The sequence below is a fragment of the Hypanus sabinus genome, chromosome 25 (assembly GCF_030144855.1).
Source record: "Hypanus sabinus isolate sHypSab1 chromosome 25, sHypSab1.hap1, whole genome shotgun sequence".
NCBI lineage: Eukaryota > Metazoa > Chordata > Chondrichthyes > Myliobatiformes > Dasyatidae > Hypanus > Hypanus sabinus.
In genome coordinates this window covers 41,246,410-41,265,930 of record NC_082730.1, presented here as the reverse complement: position 1 = coordinate 41,265,930, position 19,521 = coordinate 41,246,410, and the positions used below count along the sequence as shown (strand labels likewise).

At 41.4% G+C, this 19,521-nt stretch overlaps 1 protein-coding gene across 1 annotated transcript in view; it reads right to left on the bottom strand.

Annotated features, from left to right (window-relative positions):
• The window catches only part of LOC132381196 (neuron navigator 1-like), a 752,075-nt gene that overhangs the window by 27,309 nt on the left and 705,245 nt on the right, over window positions 1-19,521 (bottom strand). The window contains exon 37 of the mRNA XM_059950487.1: window positions 8,661-8,745. The gene's annotated coding sequence lies outside the window, so the exon portion shown is untranslated. The remainder of the gene's footprint in view (window positions 1-8,660; window positions 8,746-19,521) is intronic.

Genomic DNA, 19,521 nt, shown 5'->3' with positions numbered 1-19,521 from the left:
TTTTGCCCCAAGGATGTGTCGCAGTTGTGGTCCTTTTTAGTGTTTGTCAGTTATTATTACAGGTCCCTGATAAAACCTGGCTACTGTACTCATTACGGCAGTTAGGGAAGAAATGGCAATGGACAGAGCAGTGTAAGCTGACTTTCAAAAAGGTAAAGGAAATGGTGATATCAGACTGTGCTCACATGTTATGATCCACGTAATCGTGTGAAGCTTGCCTGTGATGGTACAGGTGAGTGATGGAAATGAATACCCCATTGCCTTTGCATCAAGTTCTCTTACTGCTACAGACAGAAATTACGCACAGAGTGACAGAGGGACCTTGAGTTTGGTTTGGGGTGTAAAATGGTTCAACTAGTGCTTACATGGGTGAGAGTTTACCCTCATTACTGATCATCAACCACTAGTGTCCATTTTCAATCCACAGAAGTGGGGGGCACTGACACCAACAGCACGAATGCAAAGATGAGCTCCATTTCTTGGAGGACGCAAGTGCAAGATCGAATTCAAGAGGACAACTAATCAGGAAATACTGATAGATCGTCTTGTTTACCCTTGGAAAAGAAGATACCCAAAAAAATTTACAATAGCGGATGTCAGAATTCTCCCTATTATGGCAGAGATAATCAAAAGGAAAACCAGAAAATACCCCACACTGTCTCAGTGGCAACCCAAAATGGCTAGAATGTGTCACAGAAATCCCAGCTCCCCCATTTTTACCAGCGCTGGGATGAACTTGCCCTTGAAGTCCATTGCCTTATGTGAGGATGTGGGGATGCTTGTCCCATCCAGTTGAGAGCTAAAGTGTTGGAGGAGCTACAAGCTGGTTATCTAGGAGCGGGCAAAATGAAGGTGTCAGCTTGAAGCTTTGTCTAGTAGCCTGGGATGGATTAGCAGATTGAGCAGCTGTTCGGGATGCCAACACGTCCAGAAGATGCCGAGAGCAGTGACTCTCCATCCCTGGATGGCCTGCTTTGCTCTGGCAGAGGATTCAATTTTGGATTTTGCCAGACCATGCATGGGCACAAATTTCTTGGTAGTAGTGGAAGCAGCTACAAAGTGGCCAGAAGTGTTCCCCATTACCTCCATCCACTAGAGCCTCACATACTTTTGATGTGCTGAGAAGTCTCTTTTCAAGGACTAGTGTTCCACAAAGTGTAGTCGCTGATAATGGACCACAGTCTGTTGTGGAAATTTCAATCATTCCTGAATAATACATACCACCCAGCTACAAATGGCTTGGTGGAACTCTTTGTCCTGTGTTCAAAGAATGTACTACAGGTTTCCCCCGTTATCCGAAGGTCGGGCATTCCTATGACATCGTTTGTAAGCCGAAATGTCATAAAGCGAAGAAGCAATTTCCATTAATTTATGTGGGAAAAATTTTTGAGCATTCCCAGACCCAAAAAATAACCCACCAAATCATACCAAATAACAAATAAAACCTAAAATAACTCTAGCATGTAGTAAAAGCAGGAATGATATGATAAATATACAGCATATATAAAGTAGAAATAATGTATGTATGGTGTAGTTTCACTTACCAAAATCGGGAAGACAGCGAGCCAAAATTGATTTGGAGAGAAAAATAGACACATTCACACACGCGCACGCAACTGCCCGCACAAGGCTTCACGGTCATGGTAGTCTTTCTTGGGATAAACACATGTATAAAGCGGGTGTCTTTTTTTTGCAAAAGTGAAAATCCTCTTTGGTTGGTGAAAACAGGTACTAATGTAGGTCTTTCGTAACAGCGAGCTGTCGTAAAGCGAACGTTTGAAAAACGGGGGCCACCTGTATAAGCAATGTCAGAAGAACACACTACGCTGTCATTGAATTAGAAACGGCTCAACTTCCTCCTTGTATATCACGATGCAGCACACTCCACAACCAATAACTCATCAGCTATACTGTTCCTGGGATGTCCCTTGAGATCACGCTTGGATATTCTCAAAACTAATCCCAGAAGGAGAATGCACGACAAACAGCTGACAAAAATTGAGGGCTCTTCAAACAAGAAGGTTCGATGTTTCACTCCTGGGCAAGCAGTCCTGGTGAGGGATTACAGAGGTGATCAAATGTGGGTATTTGGAAAGAACTGGACCCCTGTCCTACACAGTGGAAATTGTGTCTGATGTTATTTAGAGACAACACATTGATTAGTTGAAGACAGCAGTCAATTGTTGGAGAAGAAAAGAGTCCAGAGCTGTCAGAACCACTTCCTACAGTCCCAGAGTCAACTCCTACAACCACTATGTAGCACCAAGAAGGCCCCAGGACCTGATACTGTTTCATAGCCACAAGTGTCACCTGCCAAGCAGAGTGAGACAACCCCGGCCTCGGTTAAGAAAGATGTTAAAGTTTAAAGTGCATTTATCATCAAAGAGTGTATACGTTATACAACCTTGAGATTCATCTCCTTACAGGCAGACACAAAGCAAAGACAACCAATGGAACCCAGAAAAAAAGAACACCGTCAAACACCCAACGTGCAGAGAGAAAAAGAGCAAATTGTGCAAACAAGGAAAGGAAGAAAACAGCTTTCAGAACAGAAGGGAGTCCATAGACATGAAGCACGAAGCAGCTGGAGAAGGCCTCAATGCTTAGCCGAGTGAATGAAACAGAGCAGTGAGCAGGGCCGGCCCCACCCTGCCTTATCCCACAAGAGTGAGAAATCCTCCACAGTGTTTAAATCTTTAGGCCTGAATGGGACAATTTAAAATGTACTGTTCCGTGATGTCCATATAATGGCTATATTATATAGTATACGGTATATATGAAGGAATGGAACAACAGCATCATTCATTGGAACAAAATGATGAAATAGTTTGGAGCATCAGGTGGTGAAATCAAATAGACTGCTATAGGTTTGGTCAGAATTGCGAACATGAGGTAATTTAAGTTTGCAGGCCAAACTCGTAACATGTTGAGGGTTCAAGAGTTAAGCTACCAATTAAATGGAGAAGTAACTGTTGGATGTGTGACCTGTTTTGAGAGTGAGGCAAGTGAAATTCATGCTTCAAAATCATGGCCAAGAGCCTACAGGTCTATATAAACAATTACTATTATACAGATATATGTTATGTACCCCTAGGGTTAATTTTTTTCTGTGGTCTGTCACTTTAAAACGCTGAAAGAACTGAGACTGACTTTTGCTCTATTGGATTTCTACTGACTACAGTGTGTTTGGATTTATGCAAGGACACTGCCTGCTTCTGAGTTGCTGTGGCGAAGAGAGGTGGGGTTATTTGATGGACAATCAATGTTACGGTTTCTTTGCAGCTTGTTTTGAATATACAAGGACACACAGAAAGACACGGTTAGAGTCAAGATGGATCCGGTCAATGAAAGACACCAGTGAGTCGGTCGCTGGTTTAAACTTTCAGTAACCCAAAAGGGGTGAGCCAAGATTGATACTGAGTATTGATAAATGACTCTTATAAGTTTCTGCTACTAGAACAAGTTTGCAGGAAGAGAAGAGAAGAGAGGAGAGGAAGGTTTGGAACAGAAGAAACCTAGTGACAAAGAGATCACTGTTTGGACTCTCTCTCTAAATAGCCCGTAAGGGTGAGTTTGTTTCCATTCGGCTATGGAAGTGTGATTGCCACTTAGTTAATCCACAGGCATGGGTTCTCTGGTGAGGGGAAACCTTTGTGAATACCACATGTGTATTTACCCTTTGTCTGGGTGTGGTAATTCGCTGAAGAAAGGCACCCCTGTAGTAAATCACTGTTGGAGTTATTTCGTATGCCGTGGAACAGGATAAGTGGCTATCACGTTGTATGTGATTGGGGTAACCTTGTGGAATCTAGCAGTGTGTCGACCCTTGCCTGGGTGGTGGTTCCCAGGAAGATGGTCCCCTTTTAGTGATAAGCTACTGTTGATGATAATCCATACGTGGATTTTTGTTTGAGTATTCTGTGGTCACCACTTTGAGACGTCCCATAGCTGAATTCAGGTGTGATACCACTTGTGTTGAAAGGATATTTGTTGAAGATCACTGTCGGTGATCCTTCGTGTGTAGTGTGGAACAACTTCAGAGATAAAACCTACTGCTATTGTTATTTTGTATTGCTGTCATGGAATCTGTGGAATATCAACGTAATTACTTTCTCACAACATACGCCTTTGGATTACAAATCTCTCTCTCACCAACAACAGCAACCTCATGCATTGAACTGAACTTTTTCACATACCATCACAAGACTGTATCATTTACCACCTAAGCTTGAATGAGTTTGGGAAACATAAACTCACACCTATATGTGCCTAACACTCTTAATCCTTGGTTTGTCTGGTTTTAAGTTTACTATTATTGGTAGATACTAACAAAATAGTGTTTGTTAACAGAAGACTCGAACTCCAGGTGTGTTCCATTTCTGCTGGTCCTTCTATCCCATTACAGGGTACGTAACAGATAAGAGTAATTAACTTGCAATTGAAAGGAAATTAATGAGTGATTCTCATTTTCAGGTTGGGGTGGGGAAGAACTGAAGGTTGATAAATTGGTGGGAAGGTGCTTTCATGATTGAAACATCAGACTTCCTGAGCTAGACCCTGCTCAGGCCTACCTATTTAAGAAGGTCTTATTACTTCTGAAGCCCTGCTTTAGCCTGGGCGGTTCCCTGGCCTTGCATCCATCATGGAAAATCAGTGAAGTACCACCCAGCTGTAGGCCACTGCAGATATCTGGAGGGCCAAGGGCAACCACAGATTTTTGCATTTGTATGACAAGTCACTAATTTTTTCTAACAATTATGTATAAGAATTGCATTAGCCAATGCACTTAATTTCTATACCAGAAAATTATACTTTCATTCATCCACTAAAGTTAAAAACATACCTTGAAATTATTACCCTCGAAAACAGCTACATTCACCATGTGACTGGTGTGCAATTGTAGAAAAATTTCAGATTAAGCAACTCTCTCTAACAATGCCTTGGCACAAAAAAAGCATTTTCCTAGGCATTCCAGTTAATTATCTCAAGCTATGTAAAATATGTGTAAAATACAGTATTGTGCTATAGTAAATAAGGAGAAGCAATTTATTTTTATCTCTTTCCCAATTCTGATGAAAGGTCCTCAACTTGAATTTTAGCTGTTTCACTTTCTATAGAGGTTGCCTCACCTCCTGAGTGTGTCCGCATTTTCTGTTTTCATAATATTTTTTTCTATTGAAGTGCAACCTTTAAATTAATTTTTTTGTTTGATGTCATGATTAATTGAACATTCCAGGACGAATGCTCAGCATTATTGCTGCAGTGCTGGGGTTTAATATATAAGTAAGAGCCATTCAAAGAGATGGTGGCTGGATTGTCGGTGGTGTCCGCACAGCGTAAGGTCACTTACATAGAACAGAATCAGCCTCACAGTGCACTGAAGACATGAAATGGGGTAACACGTTTGATAATAGCAATAATGTACATAACATACTTCAGGCTAATTGAGGTCTGTCAGATCAATCTGAAAAACTCTCCCCAATACTTAACACATCTACAAGAAGTGCTGCCACAAAAAAGCAGCAGCCATCATCAAGGAATTCCCACCATCCTGACCATGCTCTCTACTCACTGCTACCATCAGGAACGAGGCACAGGAGCCTTAAGTCTCAAACCACCAGATTCGGGAATAATTATTCTCCTTAAACCATCAAGGTCCTGAGCCGCCATGAATTAACTTCACCCTCCTCAATTGTGATCTGATTCTACAACATATGGACACACTTCCAAGGACTCTACAATTCTTATTCTCAGTAATATTTACATTATTGTGCAGTTTGTCTTCTTTTACACATGGGTTGTATAAAAATGATTAGTTTTCATTGTTTCTATTGTATTTCTTTGTTTTCCACTGAATGCCTCTAATGGGAGGATCTCTGTTAGTCTCGATAGACCATGGATTTACACCTTGGAAAGTTTCCAGGGCAAGCCTGGAAAGGTCAGCAGTTGTCCAAGCTGCAAGTCTCCCCTCTCCACACCTCCAAGGGCATTAGGACCCATACAGCTTGGCACCGGTGTTGTCGCAGAGCAATGTGTGGTTAAGTGCCTTGCTCAAGGACACATACAGTCTCAGGGCTCGAACTAGCGACCTTCAGATAACTAGACGAACTCCTTAACCACTTACTTGGCCATGTGCCAACACATGCCTCTAGTAAAATGAATTTCAAGGCTGATGTATGCGTACTTTGATAATGAAGTTGCTTCGAACTCTGAAGTTAACACCTTTTCTCTTTCCACAGATGCCACCTGACCAGCTGAGTGTTTTTGACATATTCTATTTCCATAATAAATTCTCCTAATAAGGTGAGGCCTAAACAGCAGTGCTAGGTTTTTCTATGTTTGATGTCAAAAATCATTGCTTCACACAATTCAAAAATTCACAATTCACAATTCAGACCTATGAAAAACAGTGAAAGGTTGAGAGATCAGTGCCAGGTGAGGTTAATGAGGAAAGCTGGATAAATGGAATTGGCTTTAGCCGTGACTTAATGAATCAATGAACAGTGCCTATATTGCCCTTAAATTAAATGCAAGGCTTTGTGAAAAAATGAGAAGTAATCAGTCCGGGCAGATATAAATGTAATACAGACTAATCATAAAACATCAAGGTGGTGGGCTGCTGTGTCTGAATGATAAACTAATGGACCTAATTGTTTTCTCCACTTTGAGATTTTTTTTTGACTCATCAGATCTCATGTGCAAAATTATCTCCCAGCGTATGATTGGCTTGAAACTAGAACCGATTGGGGACAGAGGACTCTGAATTTTTTCTTGTTCAACTTTTCCAGCCCGCTCGTTATACCAAGCTGCTTACAATTTCCAGACACGTTGGATTAAATGCTTTTATAATAACTTGAACTTGGAAGAAGTCGGTTTGAGTACATGTTTAAGCTTTCTGGTGGGAGGAAGTGTTGTTTCAAGTTCAAGTTCAATTGTCATTTAACCATTCATATTTATATTGCTAAACAAAACAGCGACCTCTGGGGACAAGGGAAAACATAGTCACACACAACACATAGCGCATAGAGTTATGATAGCACATTCAATCGCAAAAATAAGATTAGCTCAAGTCCCTGGGTAGCATGACCTGAAGACTGATGAAACACTGGATGTTGTTCTAGAGCCATGCTCGTGCAAGAACAAGTCTGCAGCAGCTCTTGTCTTGTGCTGGTTCAGCAGACAAAGTCTTGTCTTCCACAGAGCTAACACTGGAGAGCAGCACCAACCGGGCTTTTGCCGTTGAACATGAATAACCTTATCCTCTTGGTACAATGGTCCCACCAAACTGGGAGCATCATTACTGGGTCCCCAGCCACCTTCAGAGTTGAGATCACTAAAGATAATGGTCCCCTCTTTCCCGAATCTCCTTCTTACATCCCACTTCCTTGCAATCACATAATCCTTTCTGAATTACAAGCTCCCTTCCCGCCCACACTCAACAAAACTCTACCTTTTACCATTTTTTTGTTTCAGACAACTAAAGCGGTCATCCGGCCAGCCGGTGGTGCTGGAGAAGCAAAGAGAGAATGAAGATGAAGGATTCATCTTCATTAGCACTTCCAATAGCCAGCTCATCCACTGAAGCTCGATGCAGTGTAATTCAGAGGTTAGCTTAGAGCCTGTAGTTACAATATTTGAAAGACATTTAGACAGCTACCTGGATAGGAAAGGTTCAGAGGGATATGGGATAAATGGAGGCAAATGGAACCAGCTCAGGTAGGCATCTTGGTCAGCATGGATAAGTTGGGCAGAGCTACCTGTTTCTATGCAGAATACAGTAAATCCATGGCTCTACGATTCAAGGGTACAGACCTGTACTGAGTGGAACATTGGGCATAAGAGGGCTGGAGGTGGGGTACGAGGAAAGGGTAGTGTAACTTGAACAACTTGAACAAGTCTCAAGTTCTCCTGCAGGGGGCTTGGGTAAGAGCTTAGAGAAATAGGCTGTGGCAGGATTGACATTGAGTGGGAGATTGTTGTTACAATACCACTCAGGAACTGTTCCTGTCTTGGACCGTTCTATCTTCTATGCCCACCACATTCCCCTCCTAATTATCTTGCTATCAACCTCTGAGTCTTCAGGAAGACCACAATATTTGATCAGCTTGCCAGTTTCTACAAAAAATAAAGTAGATGGCATGCTTTTCACTTGAGTATTGAACATAGAATATACAGTAGGACAGCATAAGAAGTTGATGACTTTTGGATTGGGTACCTGTTTGAACATGTGTAGCCTATTGAATAGGAGTCTTTAAACTAGTTCAACCAAGAGCTTCGTCATCGATATGCCAACCAGAGAGGTTTGCACCATTGTGTGTACACAGCCCTGATGTAGCTAAACATTCTTTGCACTAAGATGCTATTCTTGAGGAATATAGTAACTCCACAGGCTCATCTTTACCCCAGTGAGGTAGCACAGGGATGAAGGCAGCCACAATATCAAAATAAAAGTTCTACTGATTAATGTCAGAACCCTCACTAATGTTATGATAAATTACATCGTTTACAGAGTTCCTGAGCTACCGATCAGCTGAAATTGTAAAGTATTACTACAGAATGTTCACTTAAGACAGGAGAGGAAATGGATTAATTTATGTAATCTATGGAAATAAAGGTTGTCTGTTTCAATCCAAAGCGAAGGAGATCTCAGTAACACTCACCAAACGCTGGAGGAACTCAGCAGGCCAGGTAGCATCTATGGAAAAGAGTACAGTCGACGTTTCGGGCTGAGACCCTTCAGCAGGACTGGAGAAAAAAGATGAGGAATCAGACTAAACGTAGGGGAGGGGGAGAAACAAAAGGTGATAGGTGAAACCTGTAAGGGAGGGGACAATGCAGATTTTCTCGTGTTTGTGTAGATTTCATCTGGGTTGGCATACAGACTCCTTCTATGTTAAATTTAATATGCAAACTCGTCAAAGTTTAAGTTAATCTTCATAGTAAATGTGCTAATGCATTAAAGACTTTCAGGGTCATCACAATGTATTTCAAGTTTCTGACTAGAACACTGACCAAACAGAGAATGGGACTCACATTCTTCCAGGTCAGATAAATGCAGACCAGTTTCAAAAGGCGATTTCTGATTGAACTGAAAATGTGGTGCTTCTGTCCATACTATATAGTGTGTTCTGAATGAGATAGGTGTACCCATAATATAGAGTTAAGAGGGGAACATCATATATACACTTACAATAATCTGGAATTCAACAATGTTTTCAATAAATCCAGACTACAAGCATGACTCCCATCCTTTTAGCTGTAGGTTCTGCTTTAGCTGCTCCCTCCCTCCATGCACCACTCTTTGAATTCTTCTCTTGTTCCAGTAACTACCCTCTGTTCCATGATGTATTCTACATCCCCTTGTTTTTACCTTATCCTAAACATTCCACTCGCTCTCCCATTCTCCTTTGGTCTTTGTGCCTGCTCAAATTCCACCTTCGTTTACTTCTTTCAGATCTGACAAAATGCCAAAAATCTGAAAGACTGAGACTGCAGGAAGCACCCAACAGTTCAGGCAGCAATTGTGAAATGGAAGAAAGAGTTAATGTTTCATCTTGAAGACGCTTCATCAGAACTGGGAAGCGGGGATCTAATACCGACAAAGATCTTCAACCTGAAATAATTACAGTATTTCTCCATCCACAGGTGCTGCCTGACTTGCTGAGCAATATCAACGATTTCTGCTAACATTTCACATTTCCAACAATTGTTTTCCATTGAGAACTGAAACATAATTTATCTCTCTCTTGATAAATGCCACTTTACCCAGAGATAGTTTTCATCATTTTCTGCTTTAACTATTGACAGGATTCAACAAATCTGTTGTCCTTTTCAGGAGAAAAGTTTTCCACATATCATTTTCTAGCCAGGGAATATTAGCTTATGTTCATTCAAGGGATGTGGGCTTCACAGGCTGAGCCAGCACTTAACTGTCCCTCCTTACTTGCCCTATCGACAGTGAAAAATATTTTTCCCAGTCAGGATGACATTTAGATTGGAGGGAACTTCCACGTTGTGGTGTTCCCATGCAGCTCTTGTCCTTCTAGCTGGTAGAGCTGATGGACTTAGAATGTGCTGTTCAAGAAGTCTTGGTGAGTCGCTGTAGTGTGTCCTATAGATGGTACAGACTGTTGCTGCTGTGCTTCAGTAGTGGAGTAAGTGATGCATTGTGGGACGGCTGTGTGTCGTGTGCGCTGCTTTCCCCATATGTGTCAAGGTTCTTGAGTGTAGAAGCTGTACTCAGCCAGGAAAATAGAGTCAATTCCATTGGATTCATGACCTGTGGGTGATGGAAGAGCTTTGAGGAATAGGGATGTGAGTGGCTTTGTATGTCTCCCCTCTCGCTGTGAAATGGAGACACCCCTTTTTCCATTATTAGGGAGAGAGAGCCTGTGGTACATTGAACACCAGATGAATGAGTAGTCTTTGGGGTACTGCAAATCTGGGCCTTTATTGATGCTTTGCTGCGCGATTGAGTGCTCGGTGGGGGGGTGAAAATGCTTTTTTGCTGGTGGAGAGGGGGGTGGGTCATTGCTTTGCTGCTGCTTATGTGTGGAAGGGGGGAGTTGTGGGGGGTGCTTTGGGGTTCTAACTTTGGGTTTGGGGTTCTGTCATTCATTCTTTGGGGCACTCCTCTGTTTTCGTGGATGTCTGCAAAGAAAAAGGATTTCAGGATGTGCATTTCTCTGGCATTAAATGTATCTATTGAGTTGTATCCTACACAACTCCTAACCTCTGACTTCTCGTGTTGCCATATTGTTCATATGACTCCAACACAGTTTCTGGTCAATGGTAACCACTAGGATATTGATGGTGGAAATTGAGTGATGGTAGTGGCATTGAATGTCAGGGACTGTTGGACTTTCTCTTCTCCACTGCAGATGAAGGATGGTCACTGATCAAGCGGTTGATAATAGGCCTAAGACAAAACCCTGAGGAACTCCTGCAGATTTGCACAGAGATGATTAATCTCCAAACACCACAACCATCTTCCTTTGTCCCTGGTACAATTCTAGCCAGTAGATGGTTTTCACCAATTCTCACTAATTCTAGTTTAAGCAGGGCTCCTCAACCAAGTGCTGCCTTGTTGCTAGGGACAGTAACTCTCACCTCACCTTTAGCGTTTGTTTGTTTGGTCCATGTCTTTAACAAGGCTCTAATGAGGTCAAGGGCTGAGTGACTTTCGTGACTGAACTTCTGTGAGTAGATTGGTGCCAAGAACTATAGGCTGTCTCTTCTGTCTCTTTGCTGACGGTCCAGAATAGACTAATGATAATTGGTCCAGAGGATGTGATCTGCCTCTTGTGGCCAAGACGTACCTGGATCAGGGTCTACATTGCTGGGTAGATGTAGGTGTTGCAGATGTACTGGAGCAGCTAATTAATCAATTAACAGCAAAAAGTTCTCTAGTTCATTCTTGTTCTCTAGTTCATTCTCTGTCATTCATGTTCCCCATGAGATTCTTCTTCAAAGGACACCTTCAGTTCTACAATCTAGGTTAGGTAGCACAGCACAACATTCATATAATCAGGCAGGATTTGAAAGCACTAAGCTTTATTCAGATAGAGACAGACTGAGACACAAGAGACAGGGTGATATGGTGGTGCAGGGGGCAACACAGTAGCTTAGTGATTAGTGCTACACTTTACAGCACCAGTTGTAAGAATGGGGTTTGATTCCTGCTGCTGCCCAGAAGGAGTCCGTACGTTCTCCCTGTGACCATGTGGGTTTCCTCTGGGTGCTCTGGTTTCCTCCCACATTCCAAAGATGTACGGTTAGGGTTAGTGAGTTGTAGGTATGCTACATTGGTCCCAGAACCGTGGTCCAACACAATCCTCATTGACTTCCTTTGAGGCAAAGTGGTGCATTTCACTGTATATTTTGATGCACTATATACTGTATGTGACAAATAAAGCAAATCTCACTCTTCACACTGATCCTGATTACATCAACACTGCAGCCTATCTTTGCAAAATTTTACTCATACTTGAAAGTACTAACAATAAATATTGGTAATGACTGTATATATATTACTACGAAAACAGCAAAAAGCTAAATAAAATACGACAGGTCAAGCAGAGTCCAGGGAATATGTTAATGCATCATAATTACAAATCATTAGTGTAAGAAATTCTAGAGGCAGTAGGGAATGGGACAAAGAAAGAATGGAAAGGAAAGCCCATGGCAAGATGAAAATATGGAGGTGATACTAAAACAGAACATGATAAAAAGCAAGTGGTAGTGGGGCAACTAAAGCAACAAAAGTTGGTCTTGGGCAGCTATGAATACGAAAGCTTTGCAACTAAATGTGGGAGAACAAAAAATCAATTTTCCTTTCTACAATTGTGCTTCCCATTGAGGAGAGTGGCCAGTAGGTAGAATGAAATCATGGCAGTGAAAGTAAGTCAGTGCTTCATCTGGAAGTAATATTTATTGACTCATAGAGTTATGAAATTGTAGAGCACCGAAGTTGGCCCTTCAAACCATCACCCCAATACTGACCTTTTCAAATATCTACACTAATCCTATTTGATCAGATTAGGCCCCTTCCTTCTCAGCCTTGTCTATTTAAGTATCATTCAAAATGCTTCTTAATTATATGAACTGTAACCGATTCTACTGCCACTCCAGCAGTGAGACCAGAAATCAGCCACCTTTTGTGTGAAAACCCCTTTAGATCTCCTTTAAAATTCCTTCCTTTCACCTTAAAACTAACTCCTCTTGTTTTTGATACTTATATCTTGTGAAAAAGATACTGACTACTTATCCTTTCTATCCTGCTTTTATATCGCTGTCTGGTTATCCCTCAGCATTCTACCCTCAGTGGAAAACATAACCAGCCTTTCCAATCTCTCCCCATAACTGAAGATCTCCAGTCTATGCAACATGAATTTATCTACATTCTATCCCATGCAACCTCATTGTTGCTAGAGTATGCACACTACTTCAAGCTCAGTCTAAACAGTACTTTATAAAAGCTACAATCTAATGTCCCAACTCTTACACTCTGTGCTGCAAACTATGAAAGTAAGCATGGTGTATGCCTTCTTTATCAATCATTTGTTTGGGAATGAGACATTAAGAAGACAGCAGGTATATGAGAAGCAGTAGGAACTTCTCATCTGTTGTATTCATAAATATTTTAACATACTGTACACATGCTGAGCTCTTGAAATTAAACATTATTGACCATCACGGAACTGAGCTTCAGAAGAAATCTCCAACATGCTTCTGTTAAGTTCTACAATTGCATTTAATTTTTCAGTTGGAACATTTGCCTAAGAAATTCCTGTGGAAAAGGAGAAGATGGTAGGAGTGATTAGGCAACAGACACAGAATCTGTCTGGTTAATTTTTTTTTCTATATCACATTTTCAATCAACCTTGTAATTTATTTCGGGATAAAATTATTTAATTATTTATAACTCACAAAATGATAGTAAATCCAAGTGAGATATACAGAATCTAAGGCAAGGTTACCCCCCACTTACCAAACACCAAAAACATCGACTTTTAAGAATAAAAGTGCTTTCTTGCCACAGAACGGCATGACCTAGCAAGTGTTGAAAATTATGCTCACATAATCATAGTCACATACCAAACTGATCATTAGAATTGATCACTTGATTTTGGCTGAATTGCTTTTCTAAAGCGGTCACTTCATGTGAAATGAAAATCTGTGATGGTTAATTCTAGTGACTAACTAGAATAGATACCCAATTCTTTTTTTTCATGGATAAAACAAAGAGAGCAAGGCATTAAATTGCATCTGAATAACTTTGATTCAGTGCAATGTTCAGTATTTTTCATGATTTGTGCCTGATGACAATGCAATGGGCACCTCTAATTTATGACATTGCTTCAAAGGCCATGAAGTGAAATTGGATTCAACTGGCAGAGTATAAAGTGCTTCTGTCATGAAAACAATAAATGATTGTTCTATGTGCCAGTTCACATGAATGATATAACTTTACACTTTGCTTATAATTTCATTTTGAAATTACTTCATCTGAAATTGTAAGCCAAAGGAGCAAAATAATGTTGCAAAAATTGGCCTAAACAACAACTACTGTCAGAGCAGTGCTGCACAATGGAAAAGATTTGAACCATGTATCATCAATATTTAATAAAAGATGTCATTGAGCATTAATGTACAAACAGCTCTCGCTAACCTATTGCCTTGGCTGATCATTTTTATAGCACTGAAGTAACATTAAGCTTCACTTGCATGTGTATTTATTTGACTTTCAGGTTTATAAATCTTTTATCCTTTCCTTGAACTGCAGCAGTTAAATTAATATGAATGGCTGCTCCAGAGGATGAGAATTTGCAAAAGGATAGGGAGCTCATTCTCTGCTGAAAAATACCATGATGACAGGCGTCTTCCCCCTGCCGTCCAATCATACTCATAACATTGCTTATACTAACATAGTGATGATGTTGTTGGACCAGGAATCCAAAGGTTTGTTCTAAATGTGAGTTCAAATGCCACTGCACCAGTTTATGTATTGGAATGACTATAGAATAAATTGCTTGATTCAGTGACAGAAATGCAATTATATGGTCATTGAAGTGCAGATAGAAATTTTGATCCATTGAATACTTCCCTGTCATATTTTTTTTAATCCTTATCGGTACATTAATCTCCATTATATAAGAAGATATTTATTTTAGTCAGTCTGTACTGATTGCAATTCCAAACAGCAAAGTGATTGACAGATGCCATTGAAGTTGTCTGACAAAGTTCTACAAAAAATATCATGGTTTAATATCATTAGCAAGAGAGATTCTGCAGATGCTGGAAATCCAAGCAAAACACACACAAAATGCTGGAGGAACTCAGCAGGCCAGGCTATAAATGCTGCCTGTCCTGTTGAGCTCCTCCAGCTTTTTGTGTGTGTTTCATGGTCTAAAGTATTGGTTTACCCACTAAAACATTCCAAGTTTTCCCCTACCTTGAGCTCTGGATGAACAAGGATGACCTAGGAGATCTGTAATCTGCTGAGGGCTAGTCCTGGCTGGTACATTTTTAATCTCTCCCTCTGTAGTTCCCTCCTGCTTCAGAACACCTACCATTGTCCCTGTACCAAAGAAAACCGAGATAGCATGCCTGTTAAACTCACCTCAATCATAAGCAAATGCTTTGAGAGGCTGGACTCAAAGCTACCATCCCCTACAATTCACAATCGATCAACAGACAATGCAATAGCCATGGCAGTACACACCATCCTCACTCACCTGGGGAAGAGGGGTGCATACACTAGAATGCTGTTCTTGGACTACAGTTCAGCATTCAATACTATCAATCCCCCAGGCTTGACAAGATGCTCGGAGACCTCAGCCTGCACCCCACCTTGTGCACCTGCGTCCTGGACTTCCTGTCAGATTACCAGCAGGTGGTAAGTAGGGGCACCCTCACCTATGCCCCTTTGACCCTCAACACAGGAGCCCCCCGAGGCTGTGTCCTGAATCCCCTCCTCTACTCCCTATACACCCACGACTGTGTTGCCACGCATAGCCCGGCACATCTGTGGATGTGAACTTCCCTCTATTTACAAGAGCAGGTGTGTAAGAAGGGCCCAGGGAATCATCTGTGATTCCAGCCATGCCAACCACAAACTGTTTCACCTGCTACCGCCTGGCAAATGGCACCACAGTATTAAGGCCAGGAGCAACAGGCTCCGGGACAGCTTATTTCACCAGGCCATTGGATTTATCAATTGAGCTGACTGCATATCTGACCATATGTTGTATATGACTGTACGTGCATGTATACTAAACAATTATATATACAATCTTAATGTTTGGGCAACATCCTCCCACATTTCCCTAACTTATTGCTTGTACATAACAACAGACACACAATATAAGGATTTTCACTCCCTTGGAGATACAGCACAGGCCTGTACTGTGCTGTATTGTTCTTTGTTCTTTAAATAAAATATTTATTATGATAATTACTATTATTATTTATTAGTTAGGACTGGTGAATCAGAGTCATACCAGTTCCAACTCCAGAAGGCCATTGTGAACACAGAGTCAATTTTAAACTGGAATCACAGATGGATGCGAGGTAGCTGTGCAGGGCTTGCAGTATAACTTCCTACGTGCGACATCACTCCTGCAGGAGCTCATGCTTTGTTAGGGAGAACTATGACACACCCACACGAGCACCCACATCTCCCAATGATTCTGTAATTTCAGGCTATCATCTGGGCATCCTTCAAAAGGGTGAATCGATGAAAGGTGTCTGGTTCAGACGGAGTTGCTGGCTGAGCACCTACGACCTTTGTAGGCCAACTGGCTGGAGTTCTTACAGACGTGCTCAAACTCTGAGGTCCTCTCCTGCTTCAGAAAAGCACCTATTGTACCAGTGTCCAAGAAGAGAAGCGTATCCAGCTTAAATGACTATCTATGATATCACAACCATAACTACTTCAGAGGTTGGTTGCTGTGAGAACCAACTCTTGCCTCAGAGATGACCTCTTTCCGCTCCAACAGCAGATGTGATTTCTCTGGCTCATCACTCTGGACCGCCTAGACAACAGGAGCTTATGCGTCAGGCTGCTGCTCATCGACTACATTTGACATTCAACACAAACATCCCATCTAAACTCTCTGCCAAGTTTCAAAACCCGGACCTCTCTGCCTCCCAGTTTCCTCGTCAGCAAACTTCAATCAGTGAGGATTGGTAGGCAAGACTACTGTTTGTTGGACAAATCACAGGTGGCCCAGCTTACCGTAGTGAGTTAGGACACCGGGCCCCCTGCTCAACGTCAACAAAGCTGAAGAAATGGCTTCAGGAAAGGGAAGGAGGGTGAGAGGCTGAGAGAGTCAGAAATTTAAATTCACGTCACAGATGACCTGTTCCGGATTCAGAATGTTGATGCAACTACAAGGAAAGCTCACCAGCCTCTTTACTTTCTTAGGAATTTAAGGAGGATTGACTTGTCACCGAACACTCTAACGGACTTGCACAAATGCACTGTTGAAAGTATACCGTCTGGTTGGATCATGGTCAGATACGACAGTCTGAATGCACAGCAATGTGAGAGAACTCCACCCAATGCATAAAGATCACATCCCTACCTATCATCAGTCATATCAACAGGAGGTGATATATATCATTAAAGATTCCCACTATCTTGCCTAAGTGATCATTGAGCAGGAAGTGCAGAATTCTGAAGTCCCCCACCACCAACTTCAGGCACAGCTACTTCCCTTCAGCTCTTCGGTTTTTGAACCAACCAGCAAAATCTTAATCATAAGAGTTTAGCAATACCTAGACAACCATTTTGATCACTTTGCATTAAAAAGTACTAGTTTATTTTATTGGTTTTAACTCTTGTTTTAAATGTTTGTATAATTTATGTTTTTCTGAGTTTTATTACTGCGACGTTGCTGCGAGGATGTTTTTCATCGCACATGAGGATTTACGTATTTGTCAATATGATAATAAACTCAACTTTGAATCTCAGCTAAAACATCAACAATCACACACAAAGCTACAGTTCAGGGGCTGTGGGATGTGGTGGAGTGGGGCATTTACTTCCATAACTTTGCCTGAAGTTCGAGATTTCCTTACGCAATAGCATAGTCCAGACGTCCTGCACAACAGTGGACATCTGTGATCCACATCCCCATGATTATGCTGGCAAGTTTGAGCCCACAGCACAAAAAAAAAATAAAGTCTTTATACTTAATTTATTAAATTGACTTTCTCTGAATGTATTTAAATATATTCTGGGGTCTTTAACTGCCTTTTTAAACTCATTCCTTAAAATCTTAAGAAAGAATTCTGTGTTTATTTTTATTCATTTATGAATGTCAGCATACTTCCCTGGTCACATATACCTCTCAGCGGAAATTTGGTTCAATAAAAATAACCATGGCATATTACCCAGTAGTGATCAAGACATCAGGTTTAGAAAAAACCAACAGATCTGTGAACAGTTCATCACAATCATCTAGGGACAAAATTCAGAGATATCCACATATTAGTCAATTAGCTGTCTGATGAAGTCTTTGCCACAGATTCATACCTTTTAGAAATATTGCAGATCAATAATAATGCCACCTTGGTGCTGCTACCCACAATCCACAAGCTCAAGGCTTGGCCTTTCAACCTCTCCAATGTCACATGCAAGCCGAATATACGACCATAAGACATAGGGGCAGAATTAGACCAATCGGCCCATCAAATCTCTCCCATTTGATCATGACTGATTCACTTTCCATCTCAATCCCTATTCCGACTTCCTCCTTAACCTTCGTTGGCTTCACTAGTCAAGAGCCTATCATCTTCCACTTTAAATATACCCAATGGCCTGGCCTCCACAACTATCTGTAACAATGAATTCCTCAGATTCACCACCCTCTGGTTGAAGAAACGTCTCCTCATCTCTGTTCTAAAGGGAACTCCCTCTATTCTGAGGCTGTCCTCTGGTTCAAAACCGTTCTACTATTTGAAGCATCCTGTGTACATCCACTCTACCGAGGCCTTTCAATATTTGTTAGGCTTCCATGAGGTAGAACATGGAATGGAACAGCACAGGACTAGGCCCTACAGCCCACAATGTTCTGCTGAACCAATTAAATTAGTACTCAAATAACTAACTAAACTAATCTCTTCTGCTTACACAATACAGGGACAGCACAGTAGCATAGTGGTTAGCCATAGCACTTTACAGTACCAGTAGCCAAGGTTCAACTCCCGCTGCTGTCTTTAAGGAGATTGTATGGTCTCACCATGACCACAGTCCAAAGACATAGCAGTTGGTAGGTTAATTTGGTTAAATCGAGGGCTGCTTGACGGCACAGTCTGAAGGGCCAGAAGGGCCTAATCTGTGTTGTACCCTAATAAAAAACAATGGATAATGTCTGTATCCTTTCATTGTCCTCACATTCATGTTCCCATCTAAATGTCTCTTAAAAGTTCCTTATGATTTTGCCTCTACCCCCACCCCAGACATCCACTATGTCTGTGGAAAAAATCTTGCCCCTCACATCTCCTTTAAATTATTCCCTCTCATCCTTAAATGCTGCCCTCAAGTATTAGCCATATATACCCCTGGGAAAAAGATACTGTCTGGTGACTCTATCTATGCCTCTCATAATGTTATAAAGCTCTGTCATATCTCCCCTCAATTTCCACCACTACATAGAAACCAACCCAAGTTTGTCCTGTTACGAATCCCGTAACTGGAGAACTTACTAGCAAAGATAGAGAGGTCCGTTGAAGTCTGATGTCACTATTTTCAAACGTTTTATTTATAAAGGGACACAAAAGTAGGGTTAATTCAGATAATGCACATCGTCAACACTCAATCTAAAGCACGGGTATAGTAATAATCATCTTTAAGAAGTGAGCTCTGCTGTTGTCTAGGGGTTAATAGATTGTCCATTGGAAATATAAAAGTCACTCAGAAAGTCTGCAGGCCTCAGCCCTTTGAAAATCGCTGGGTTTCACATGGGGCGACCGAGAGAGAGAGATTGGGGGAGAAGAGAAAGAACTTGCCGAGTC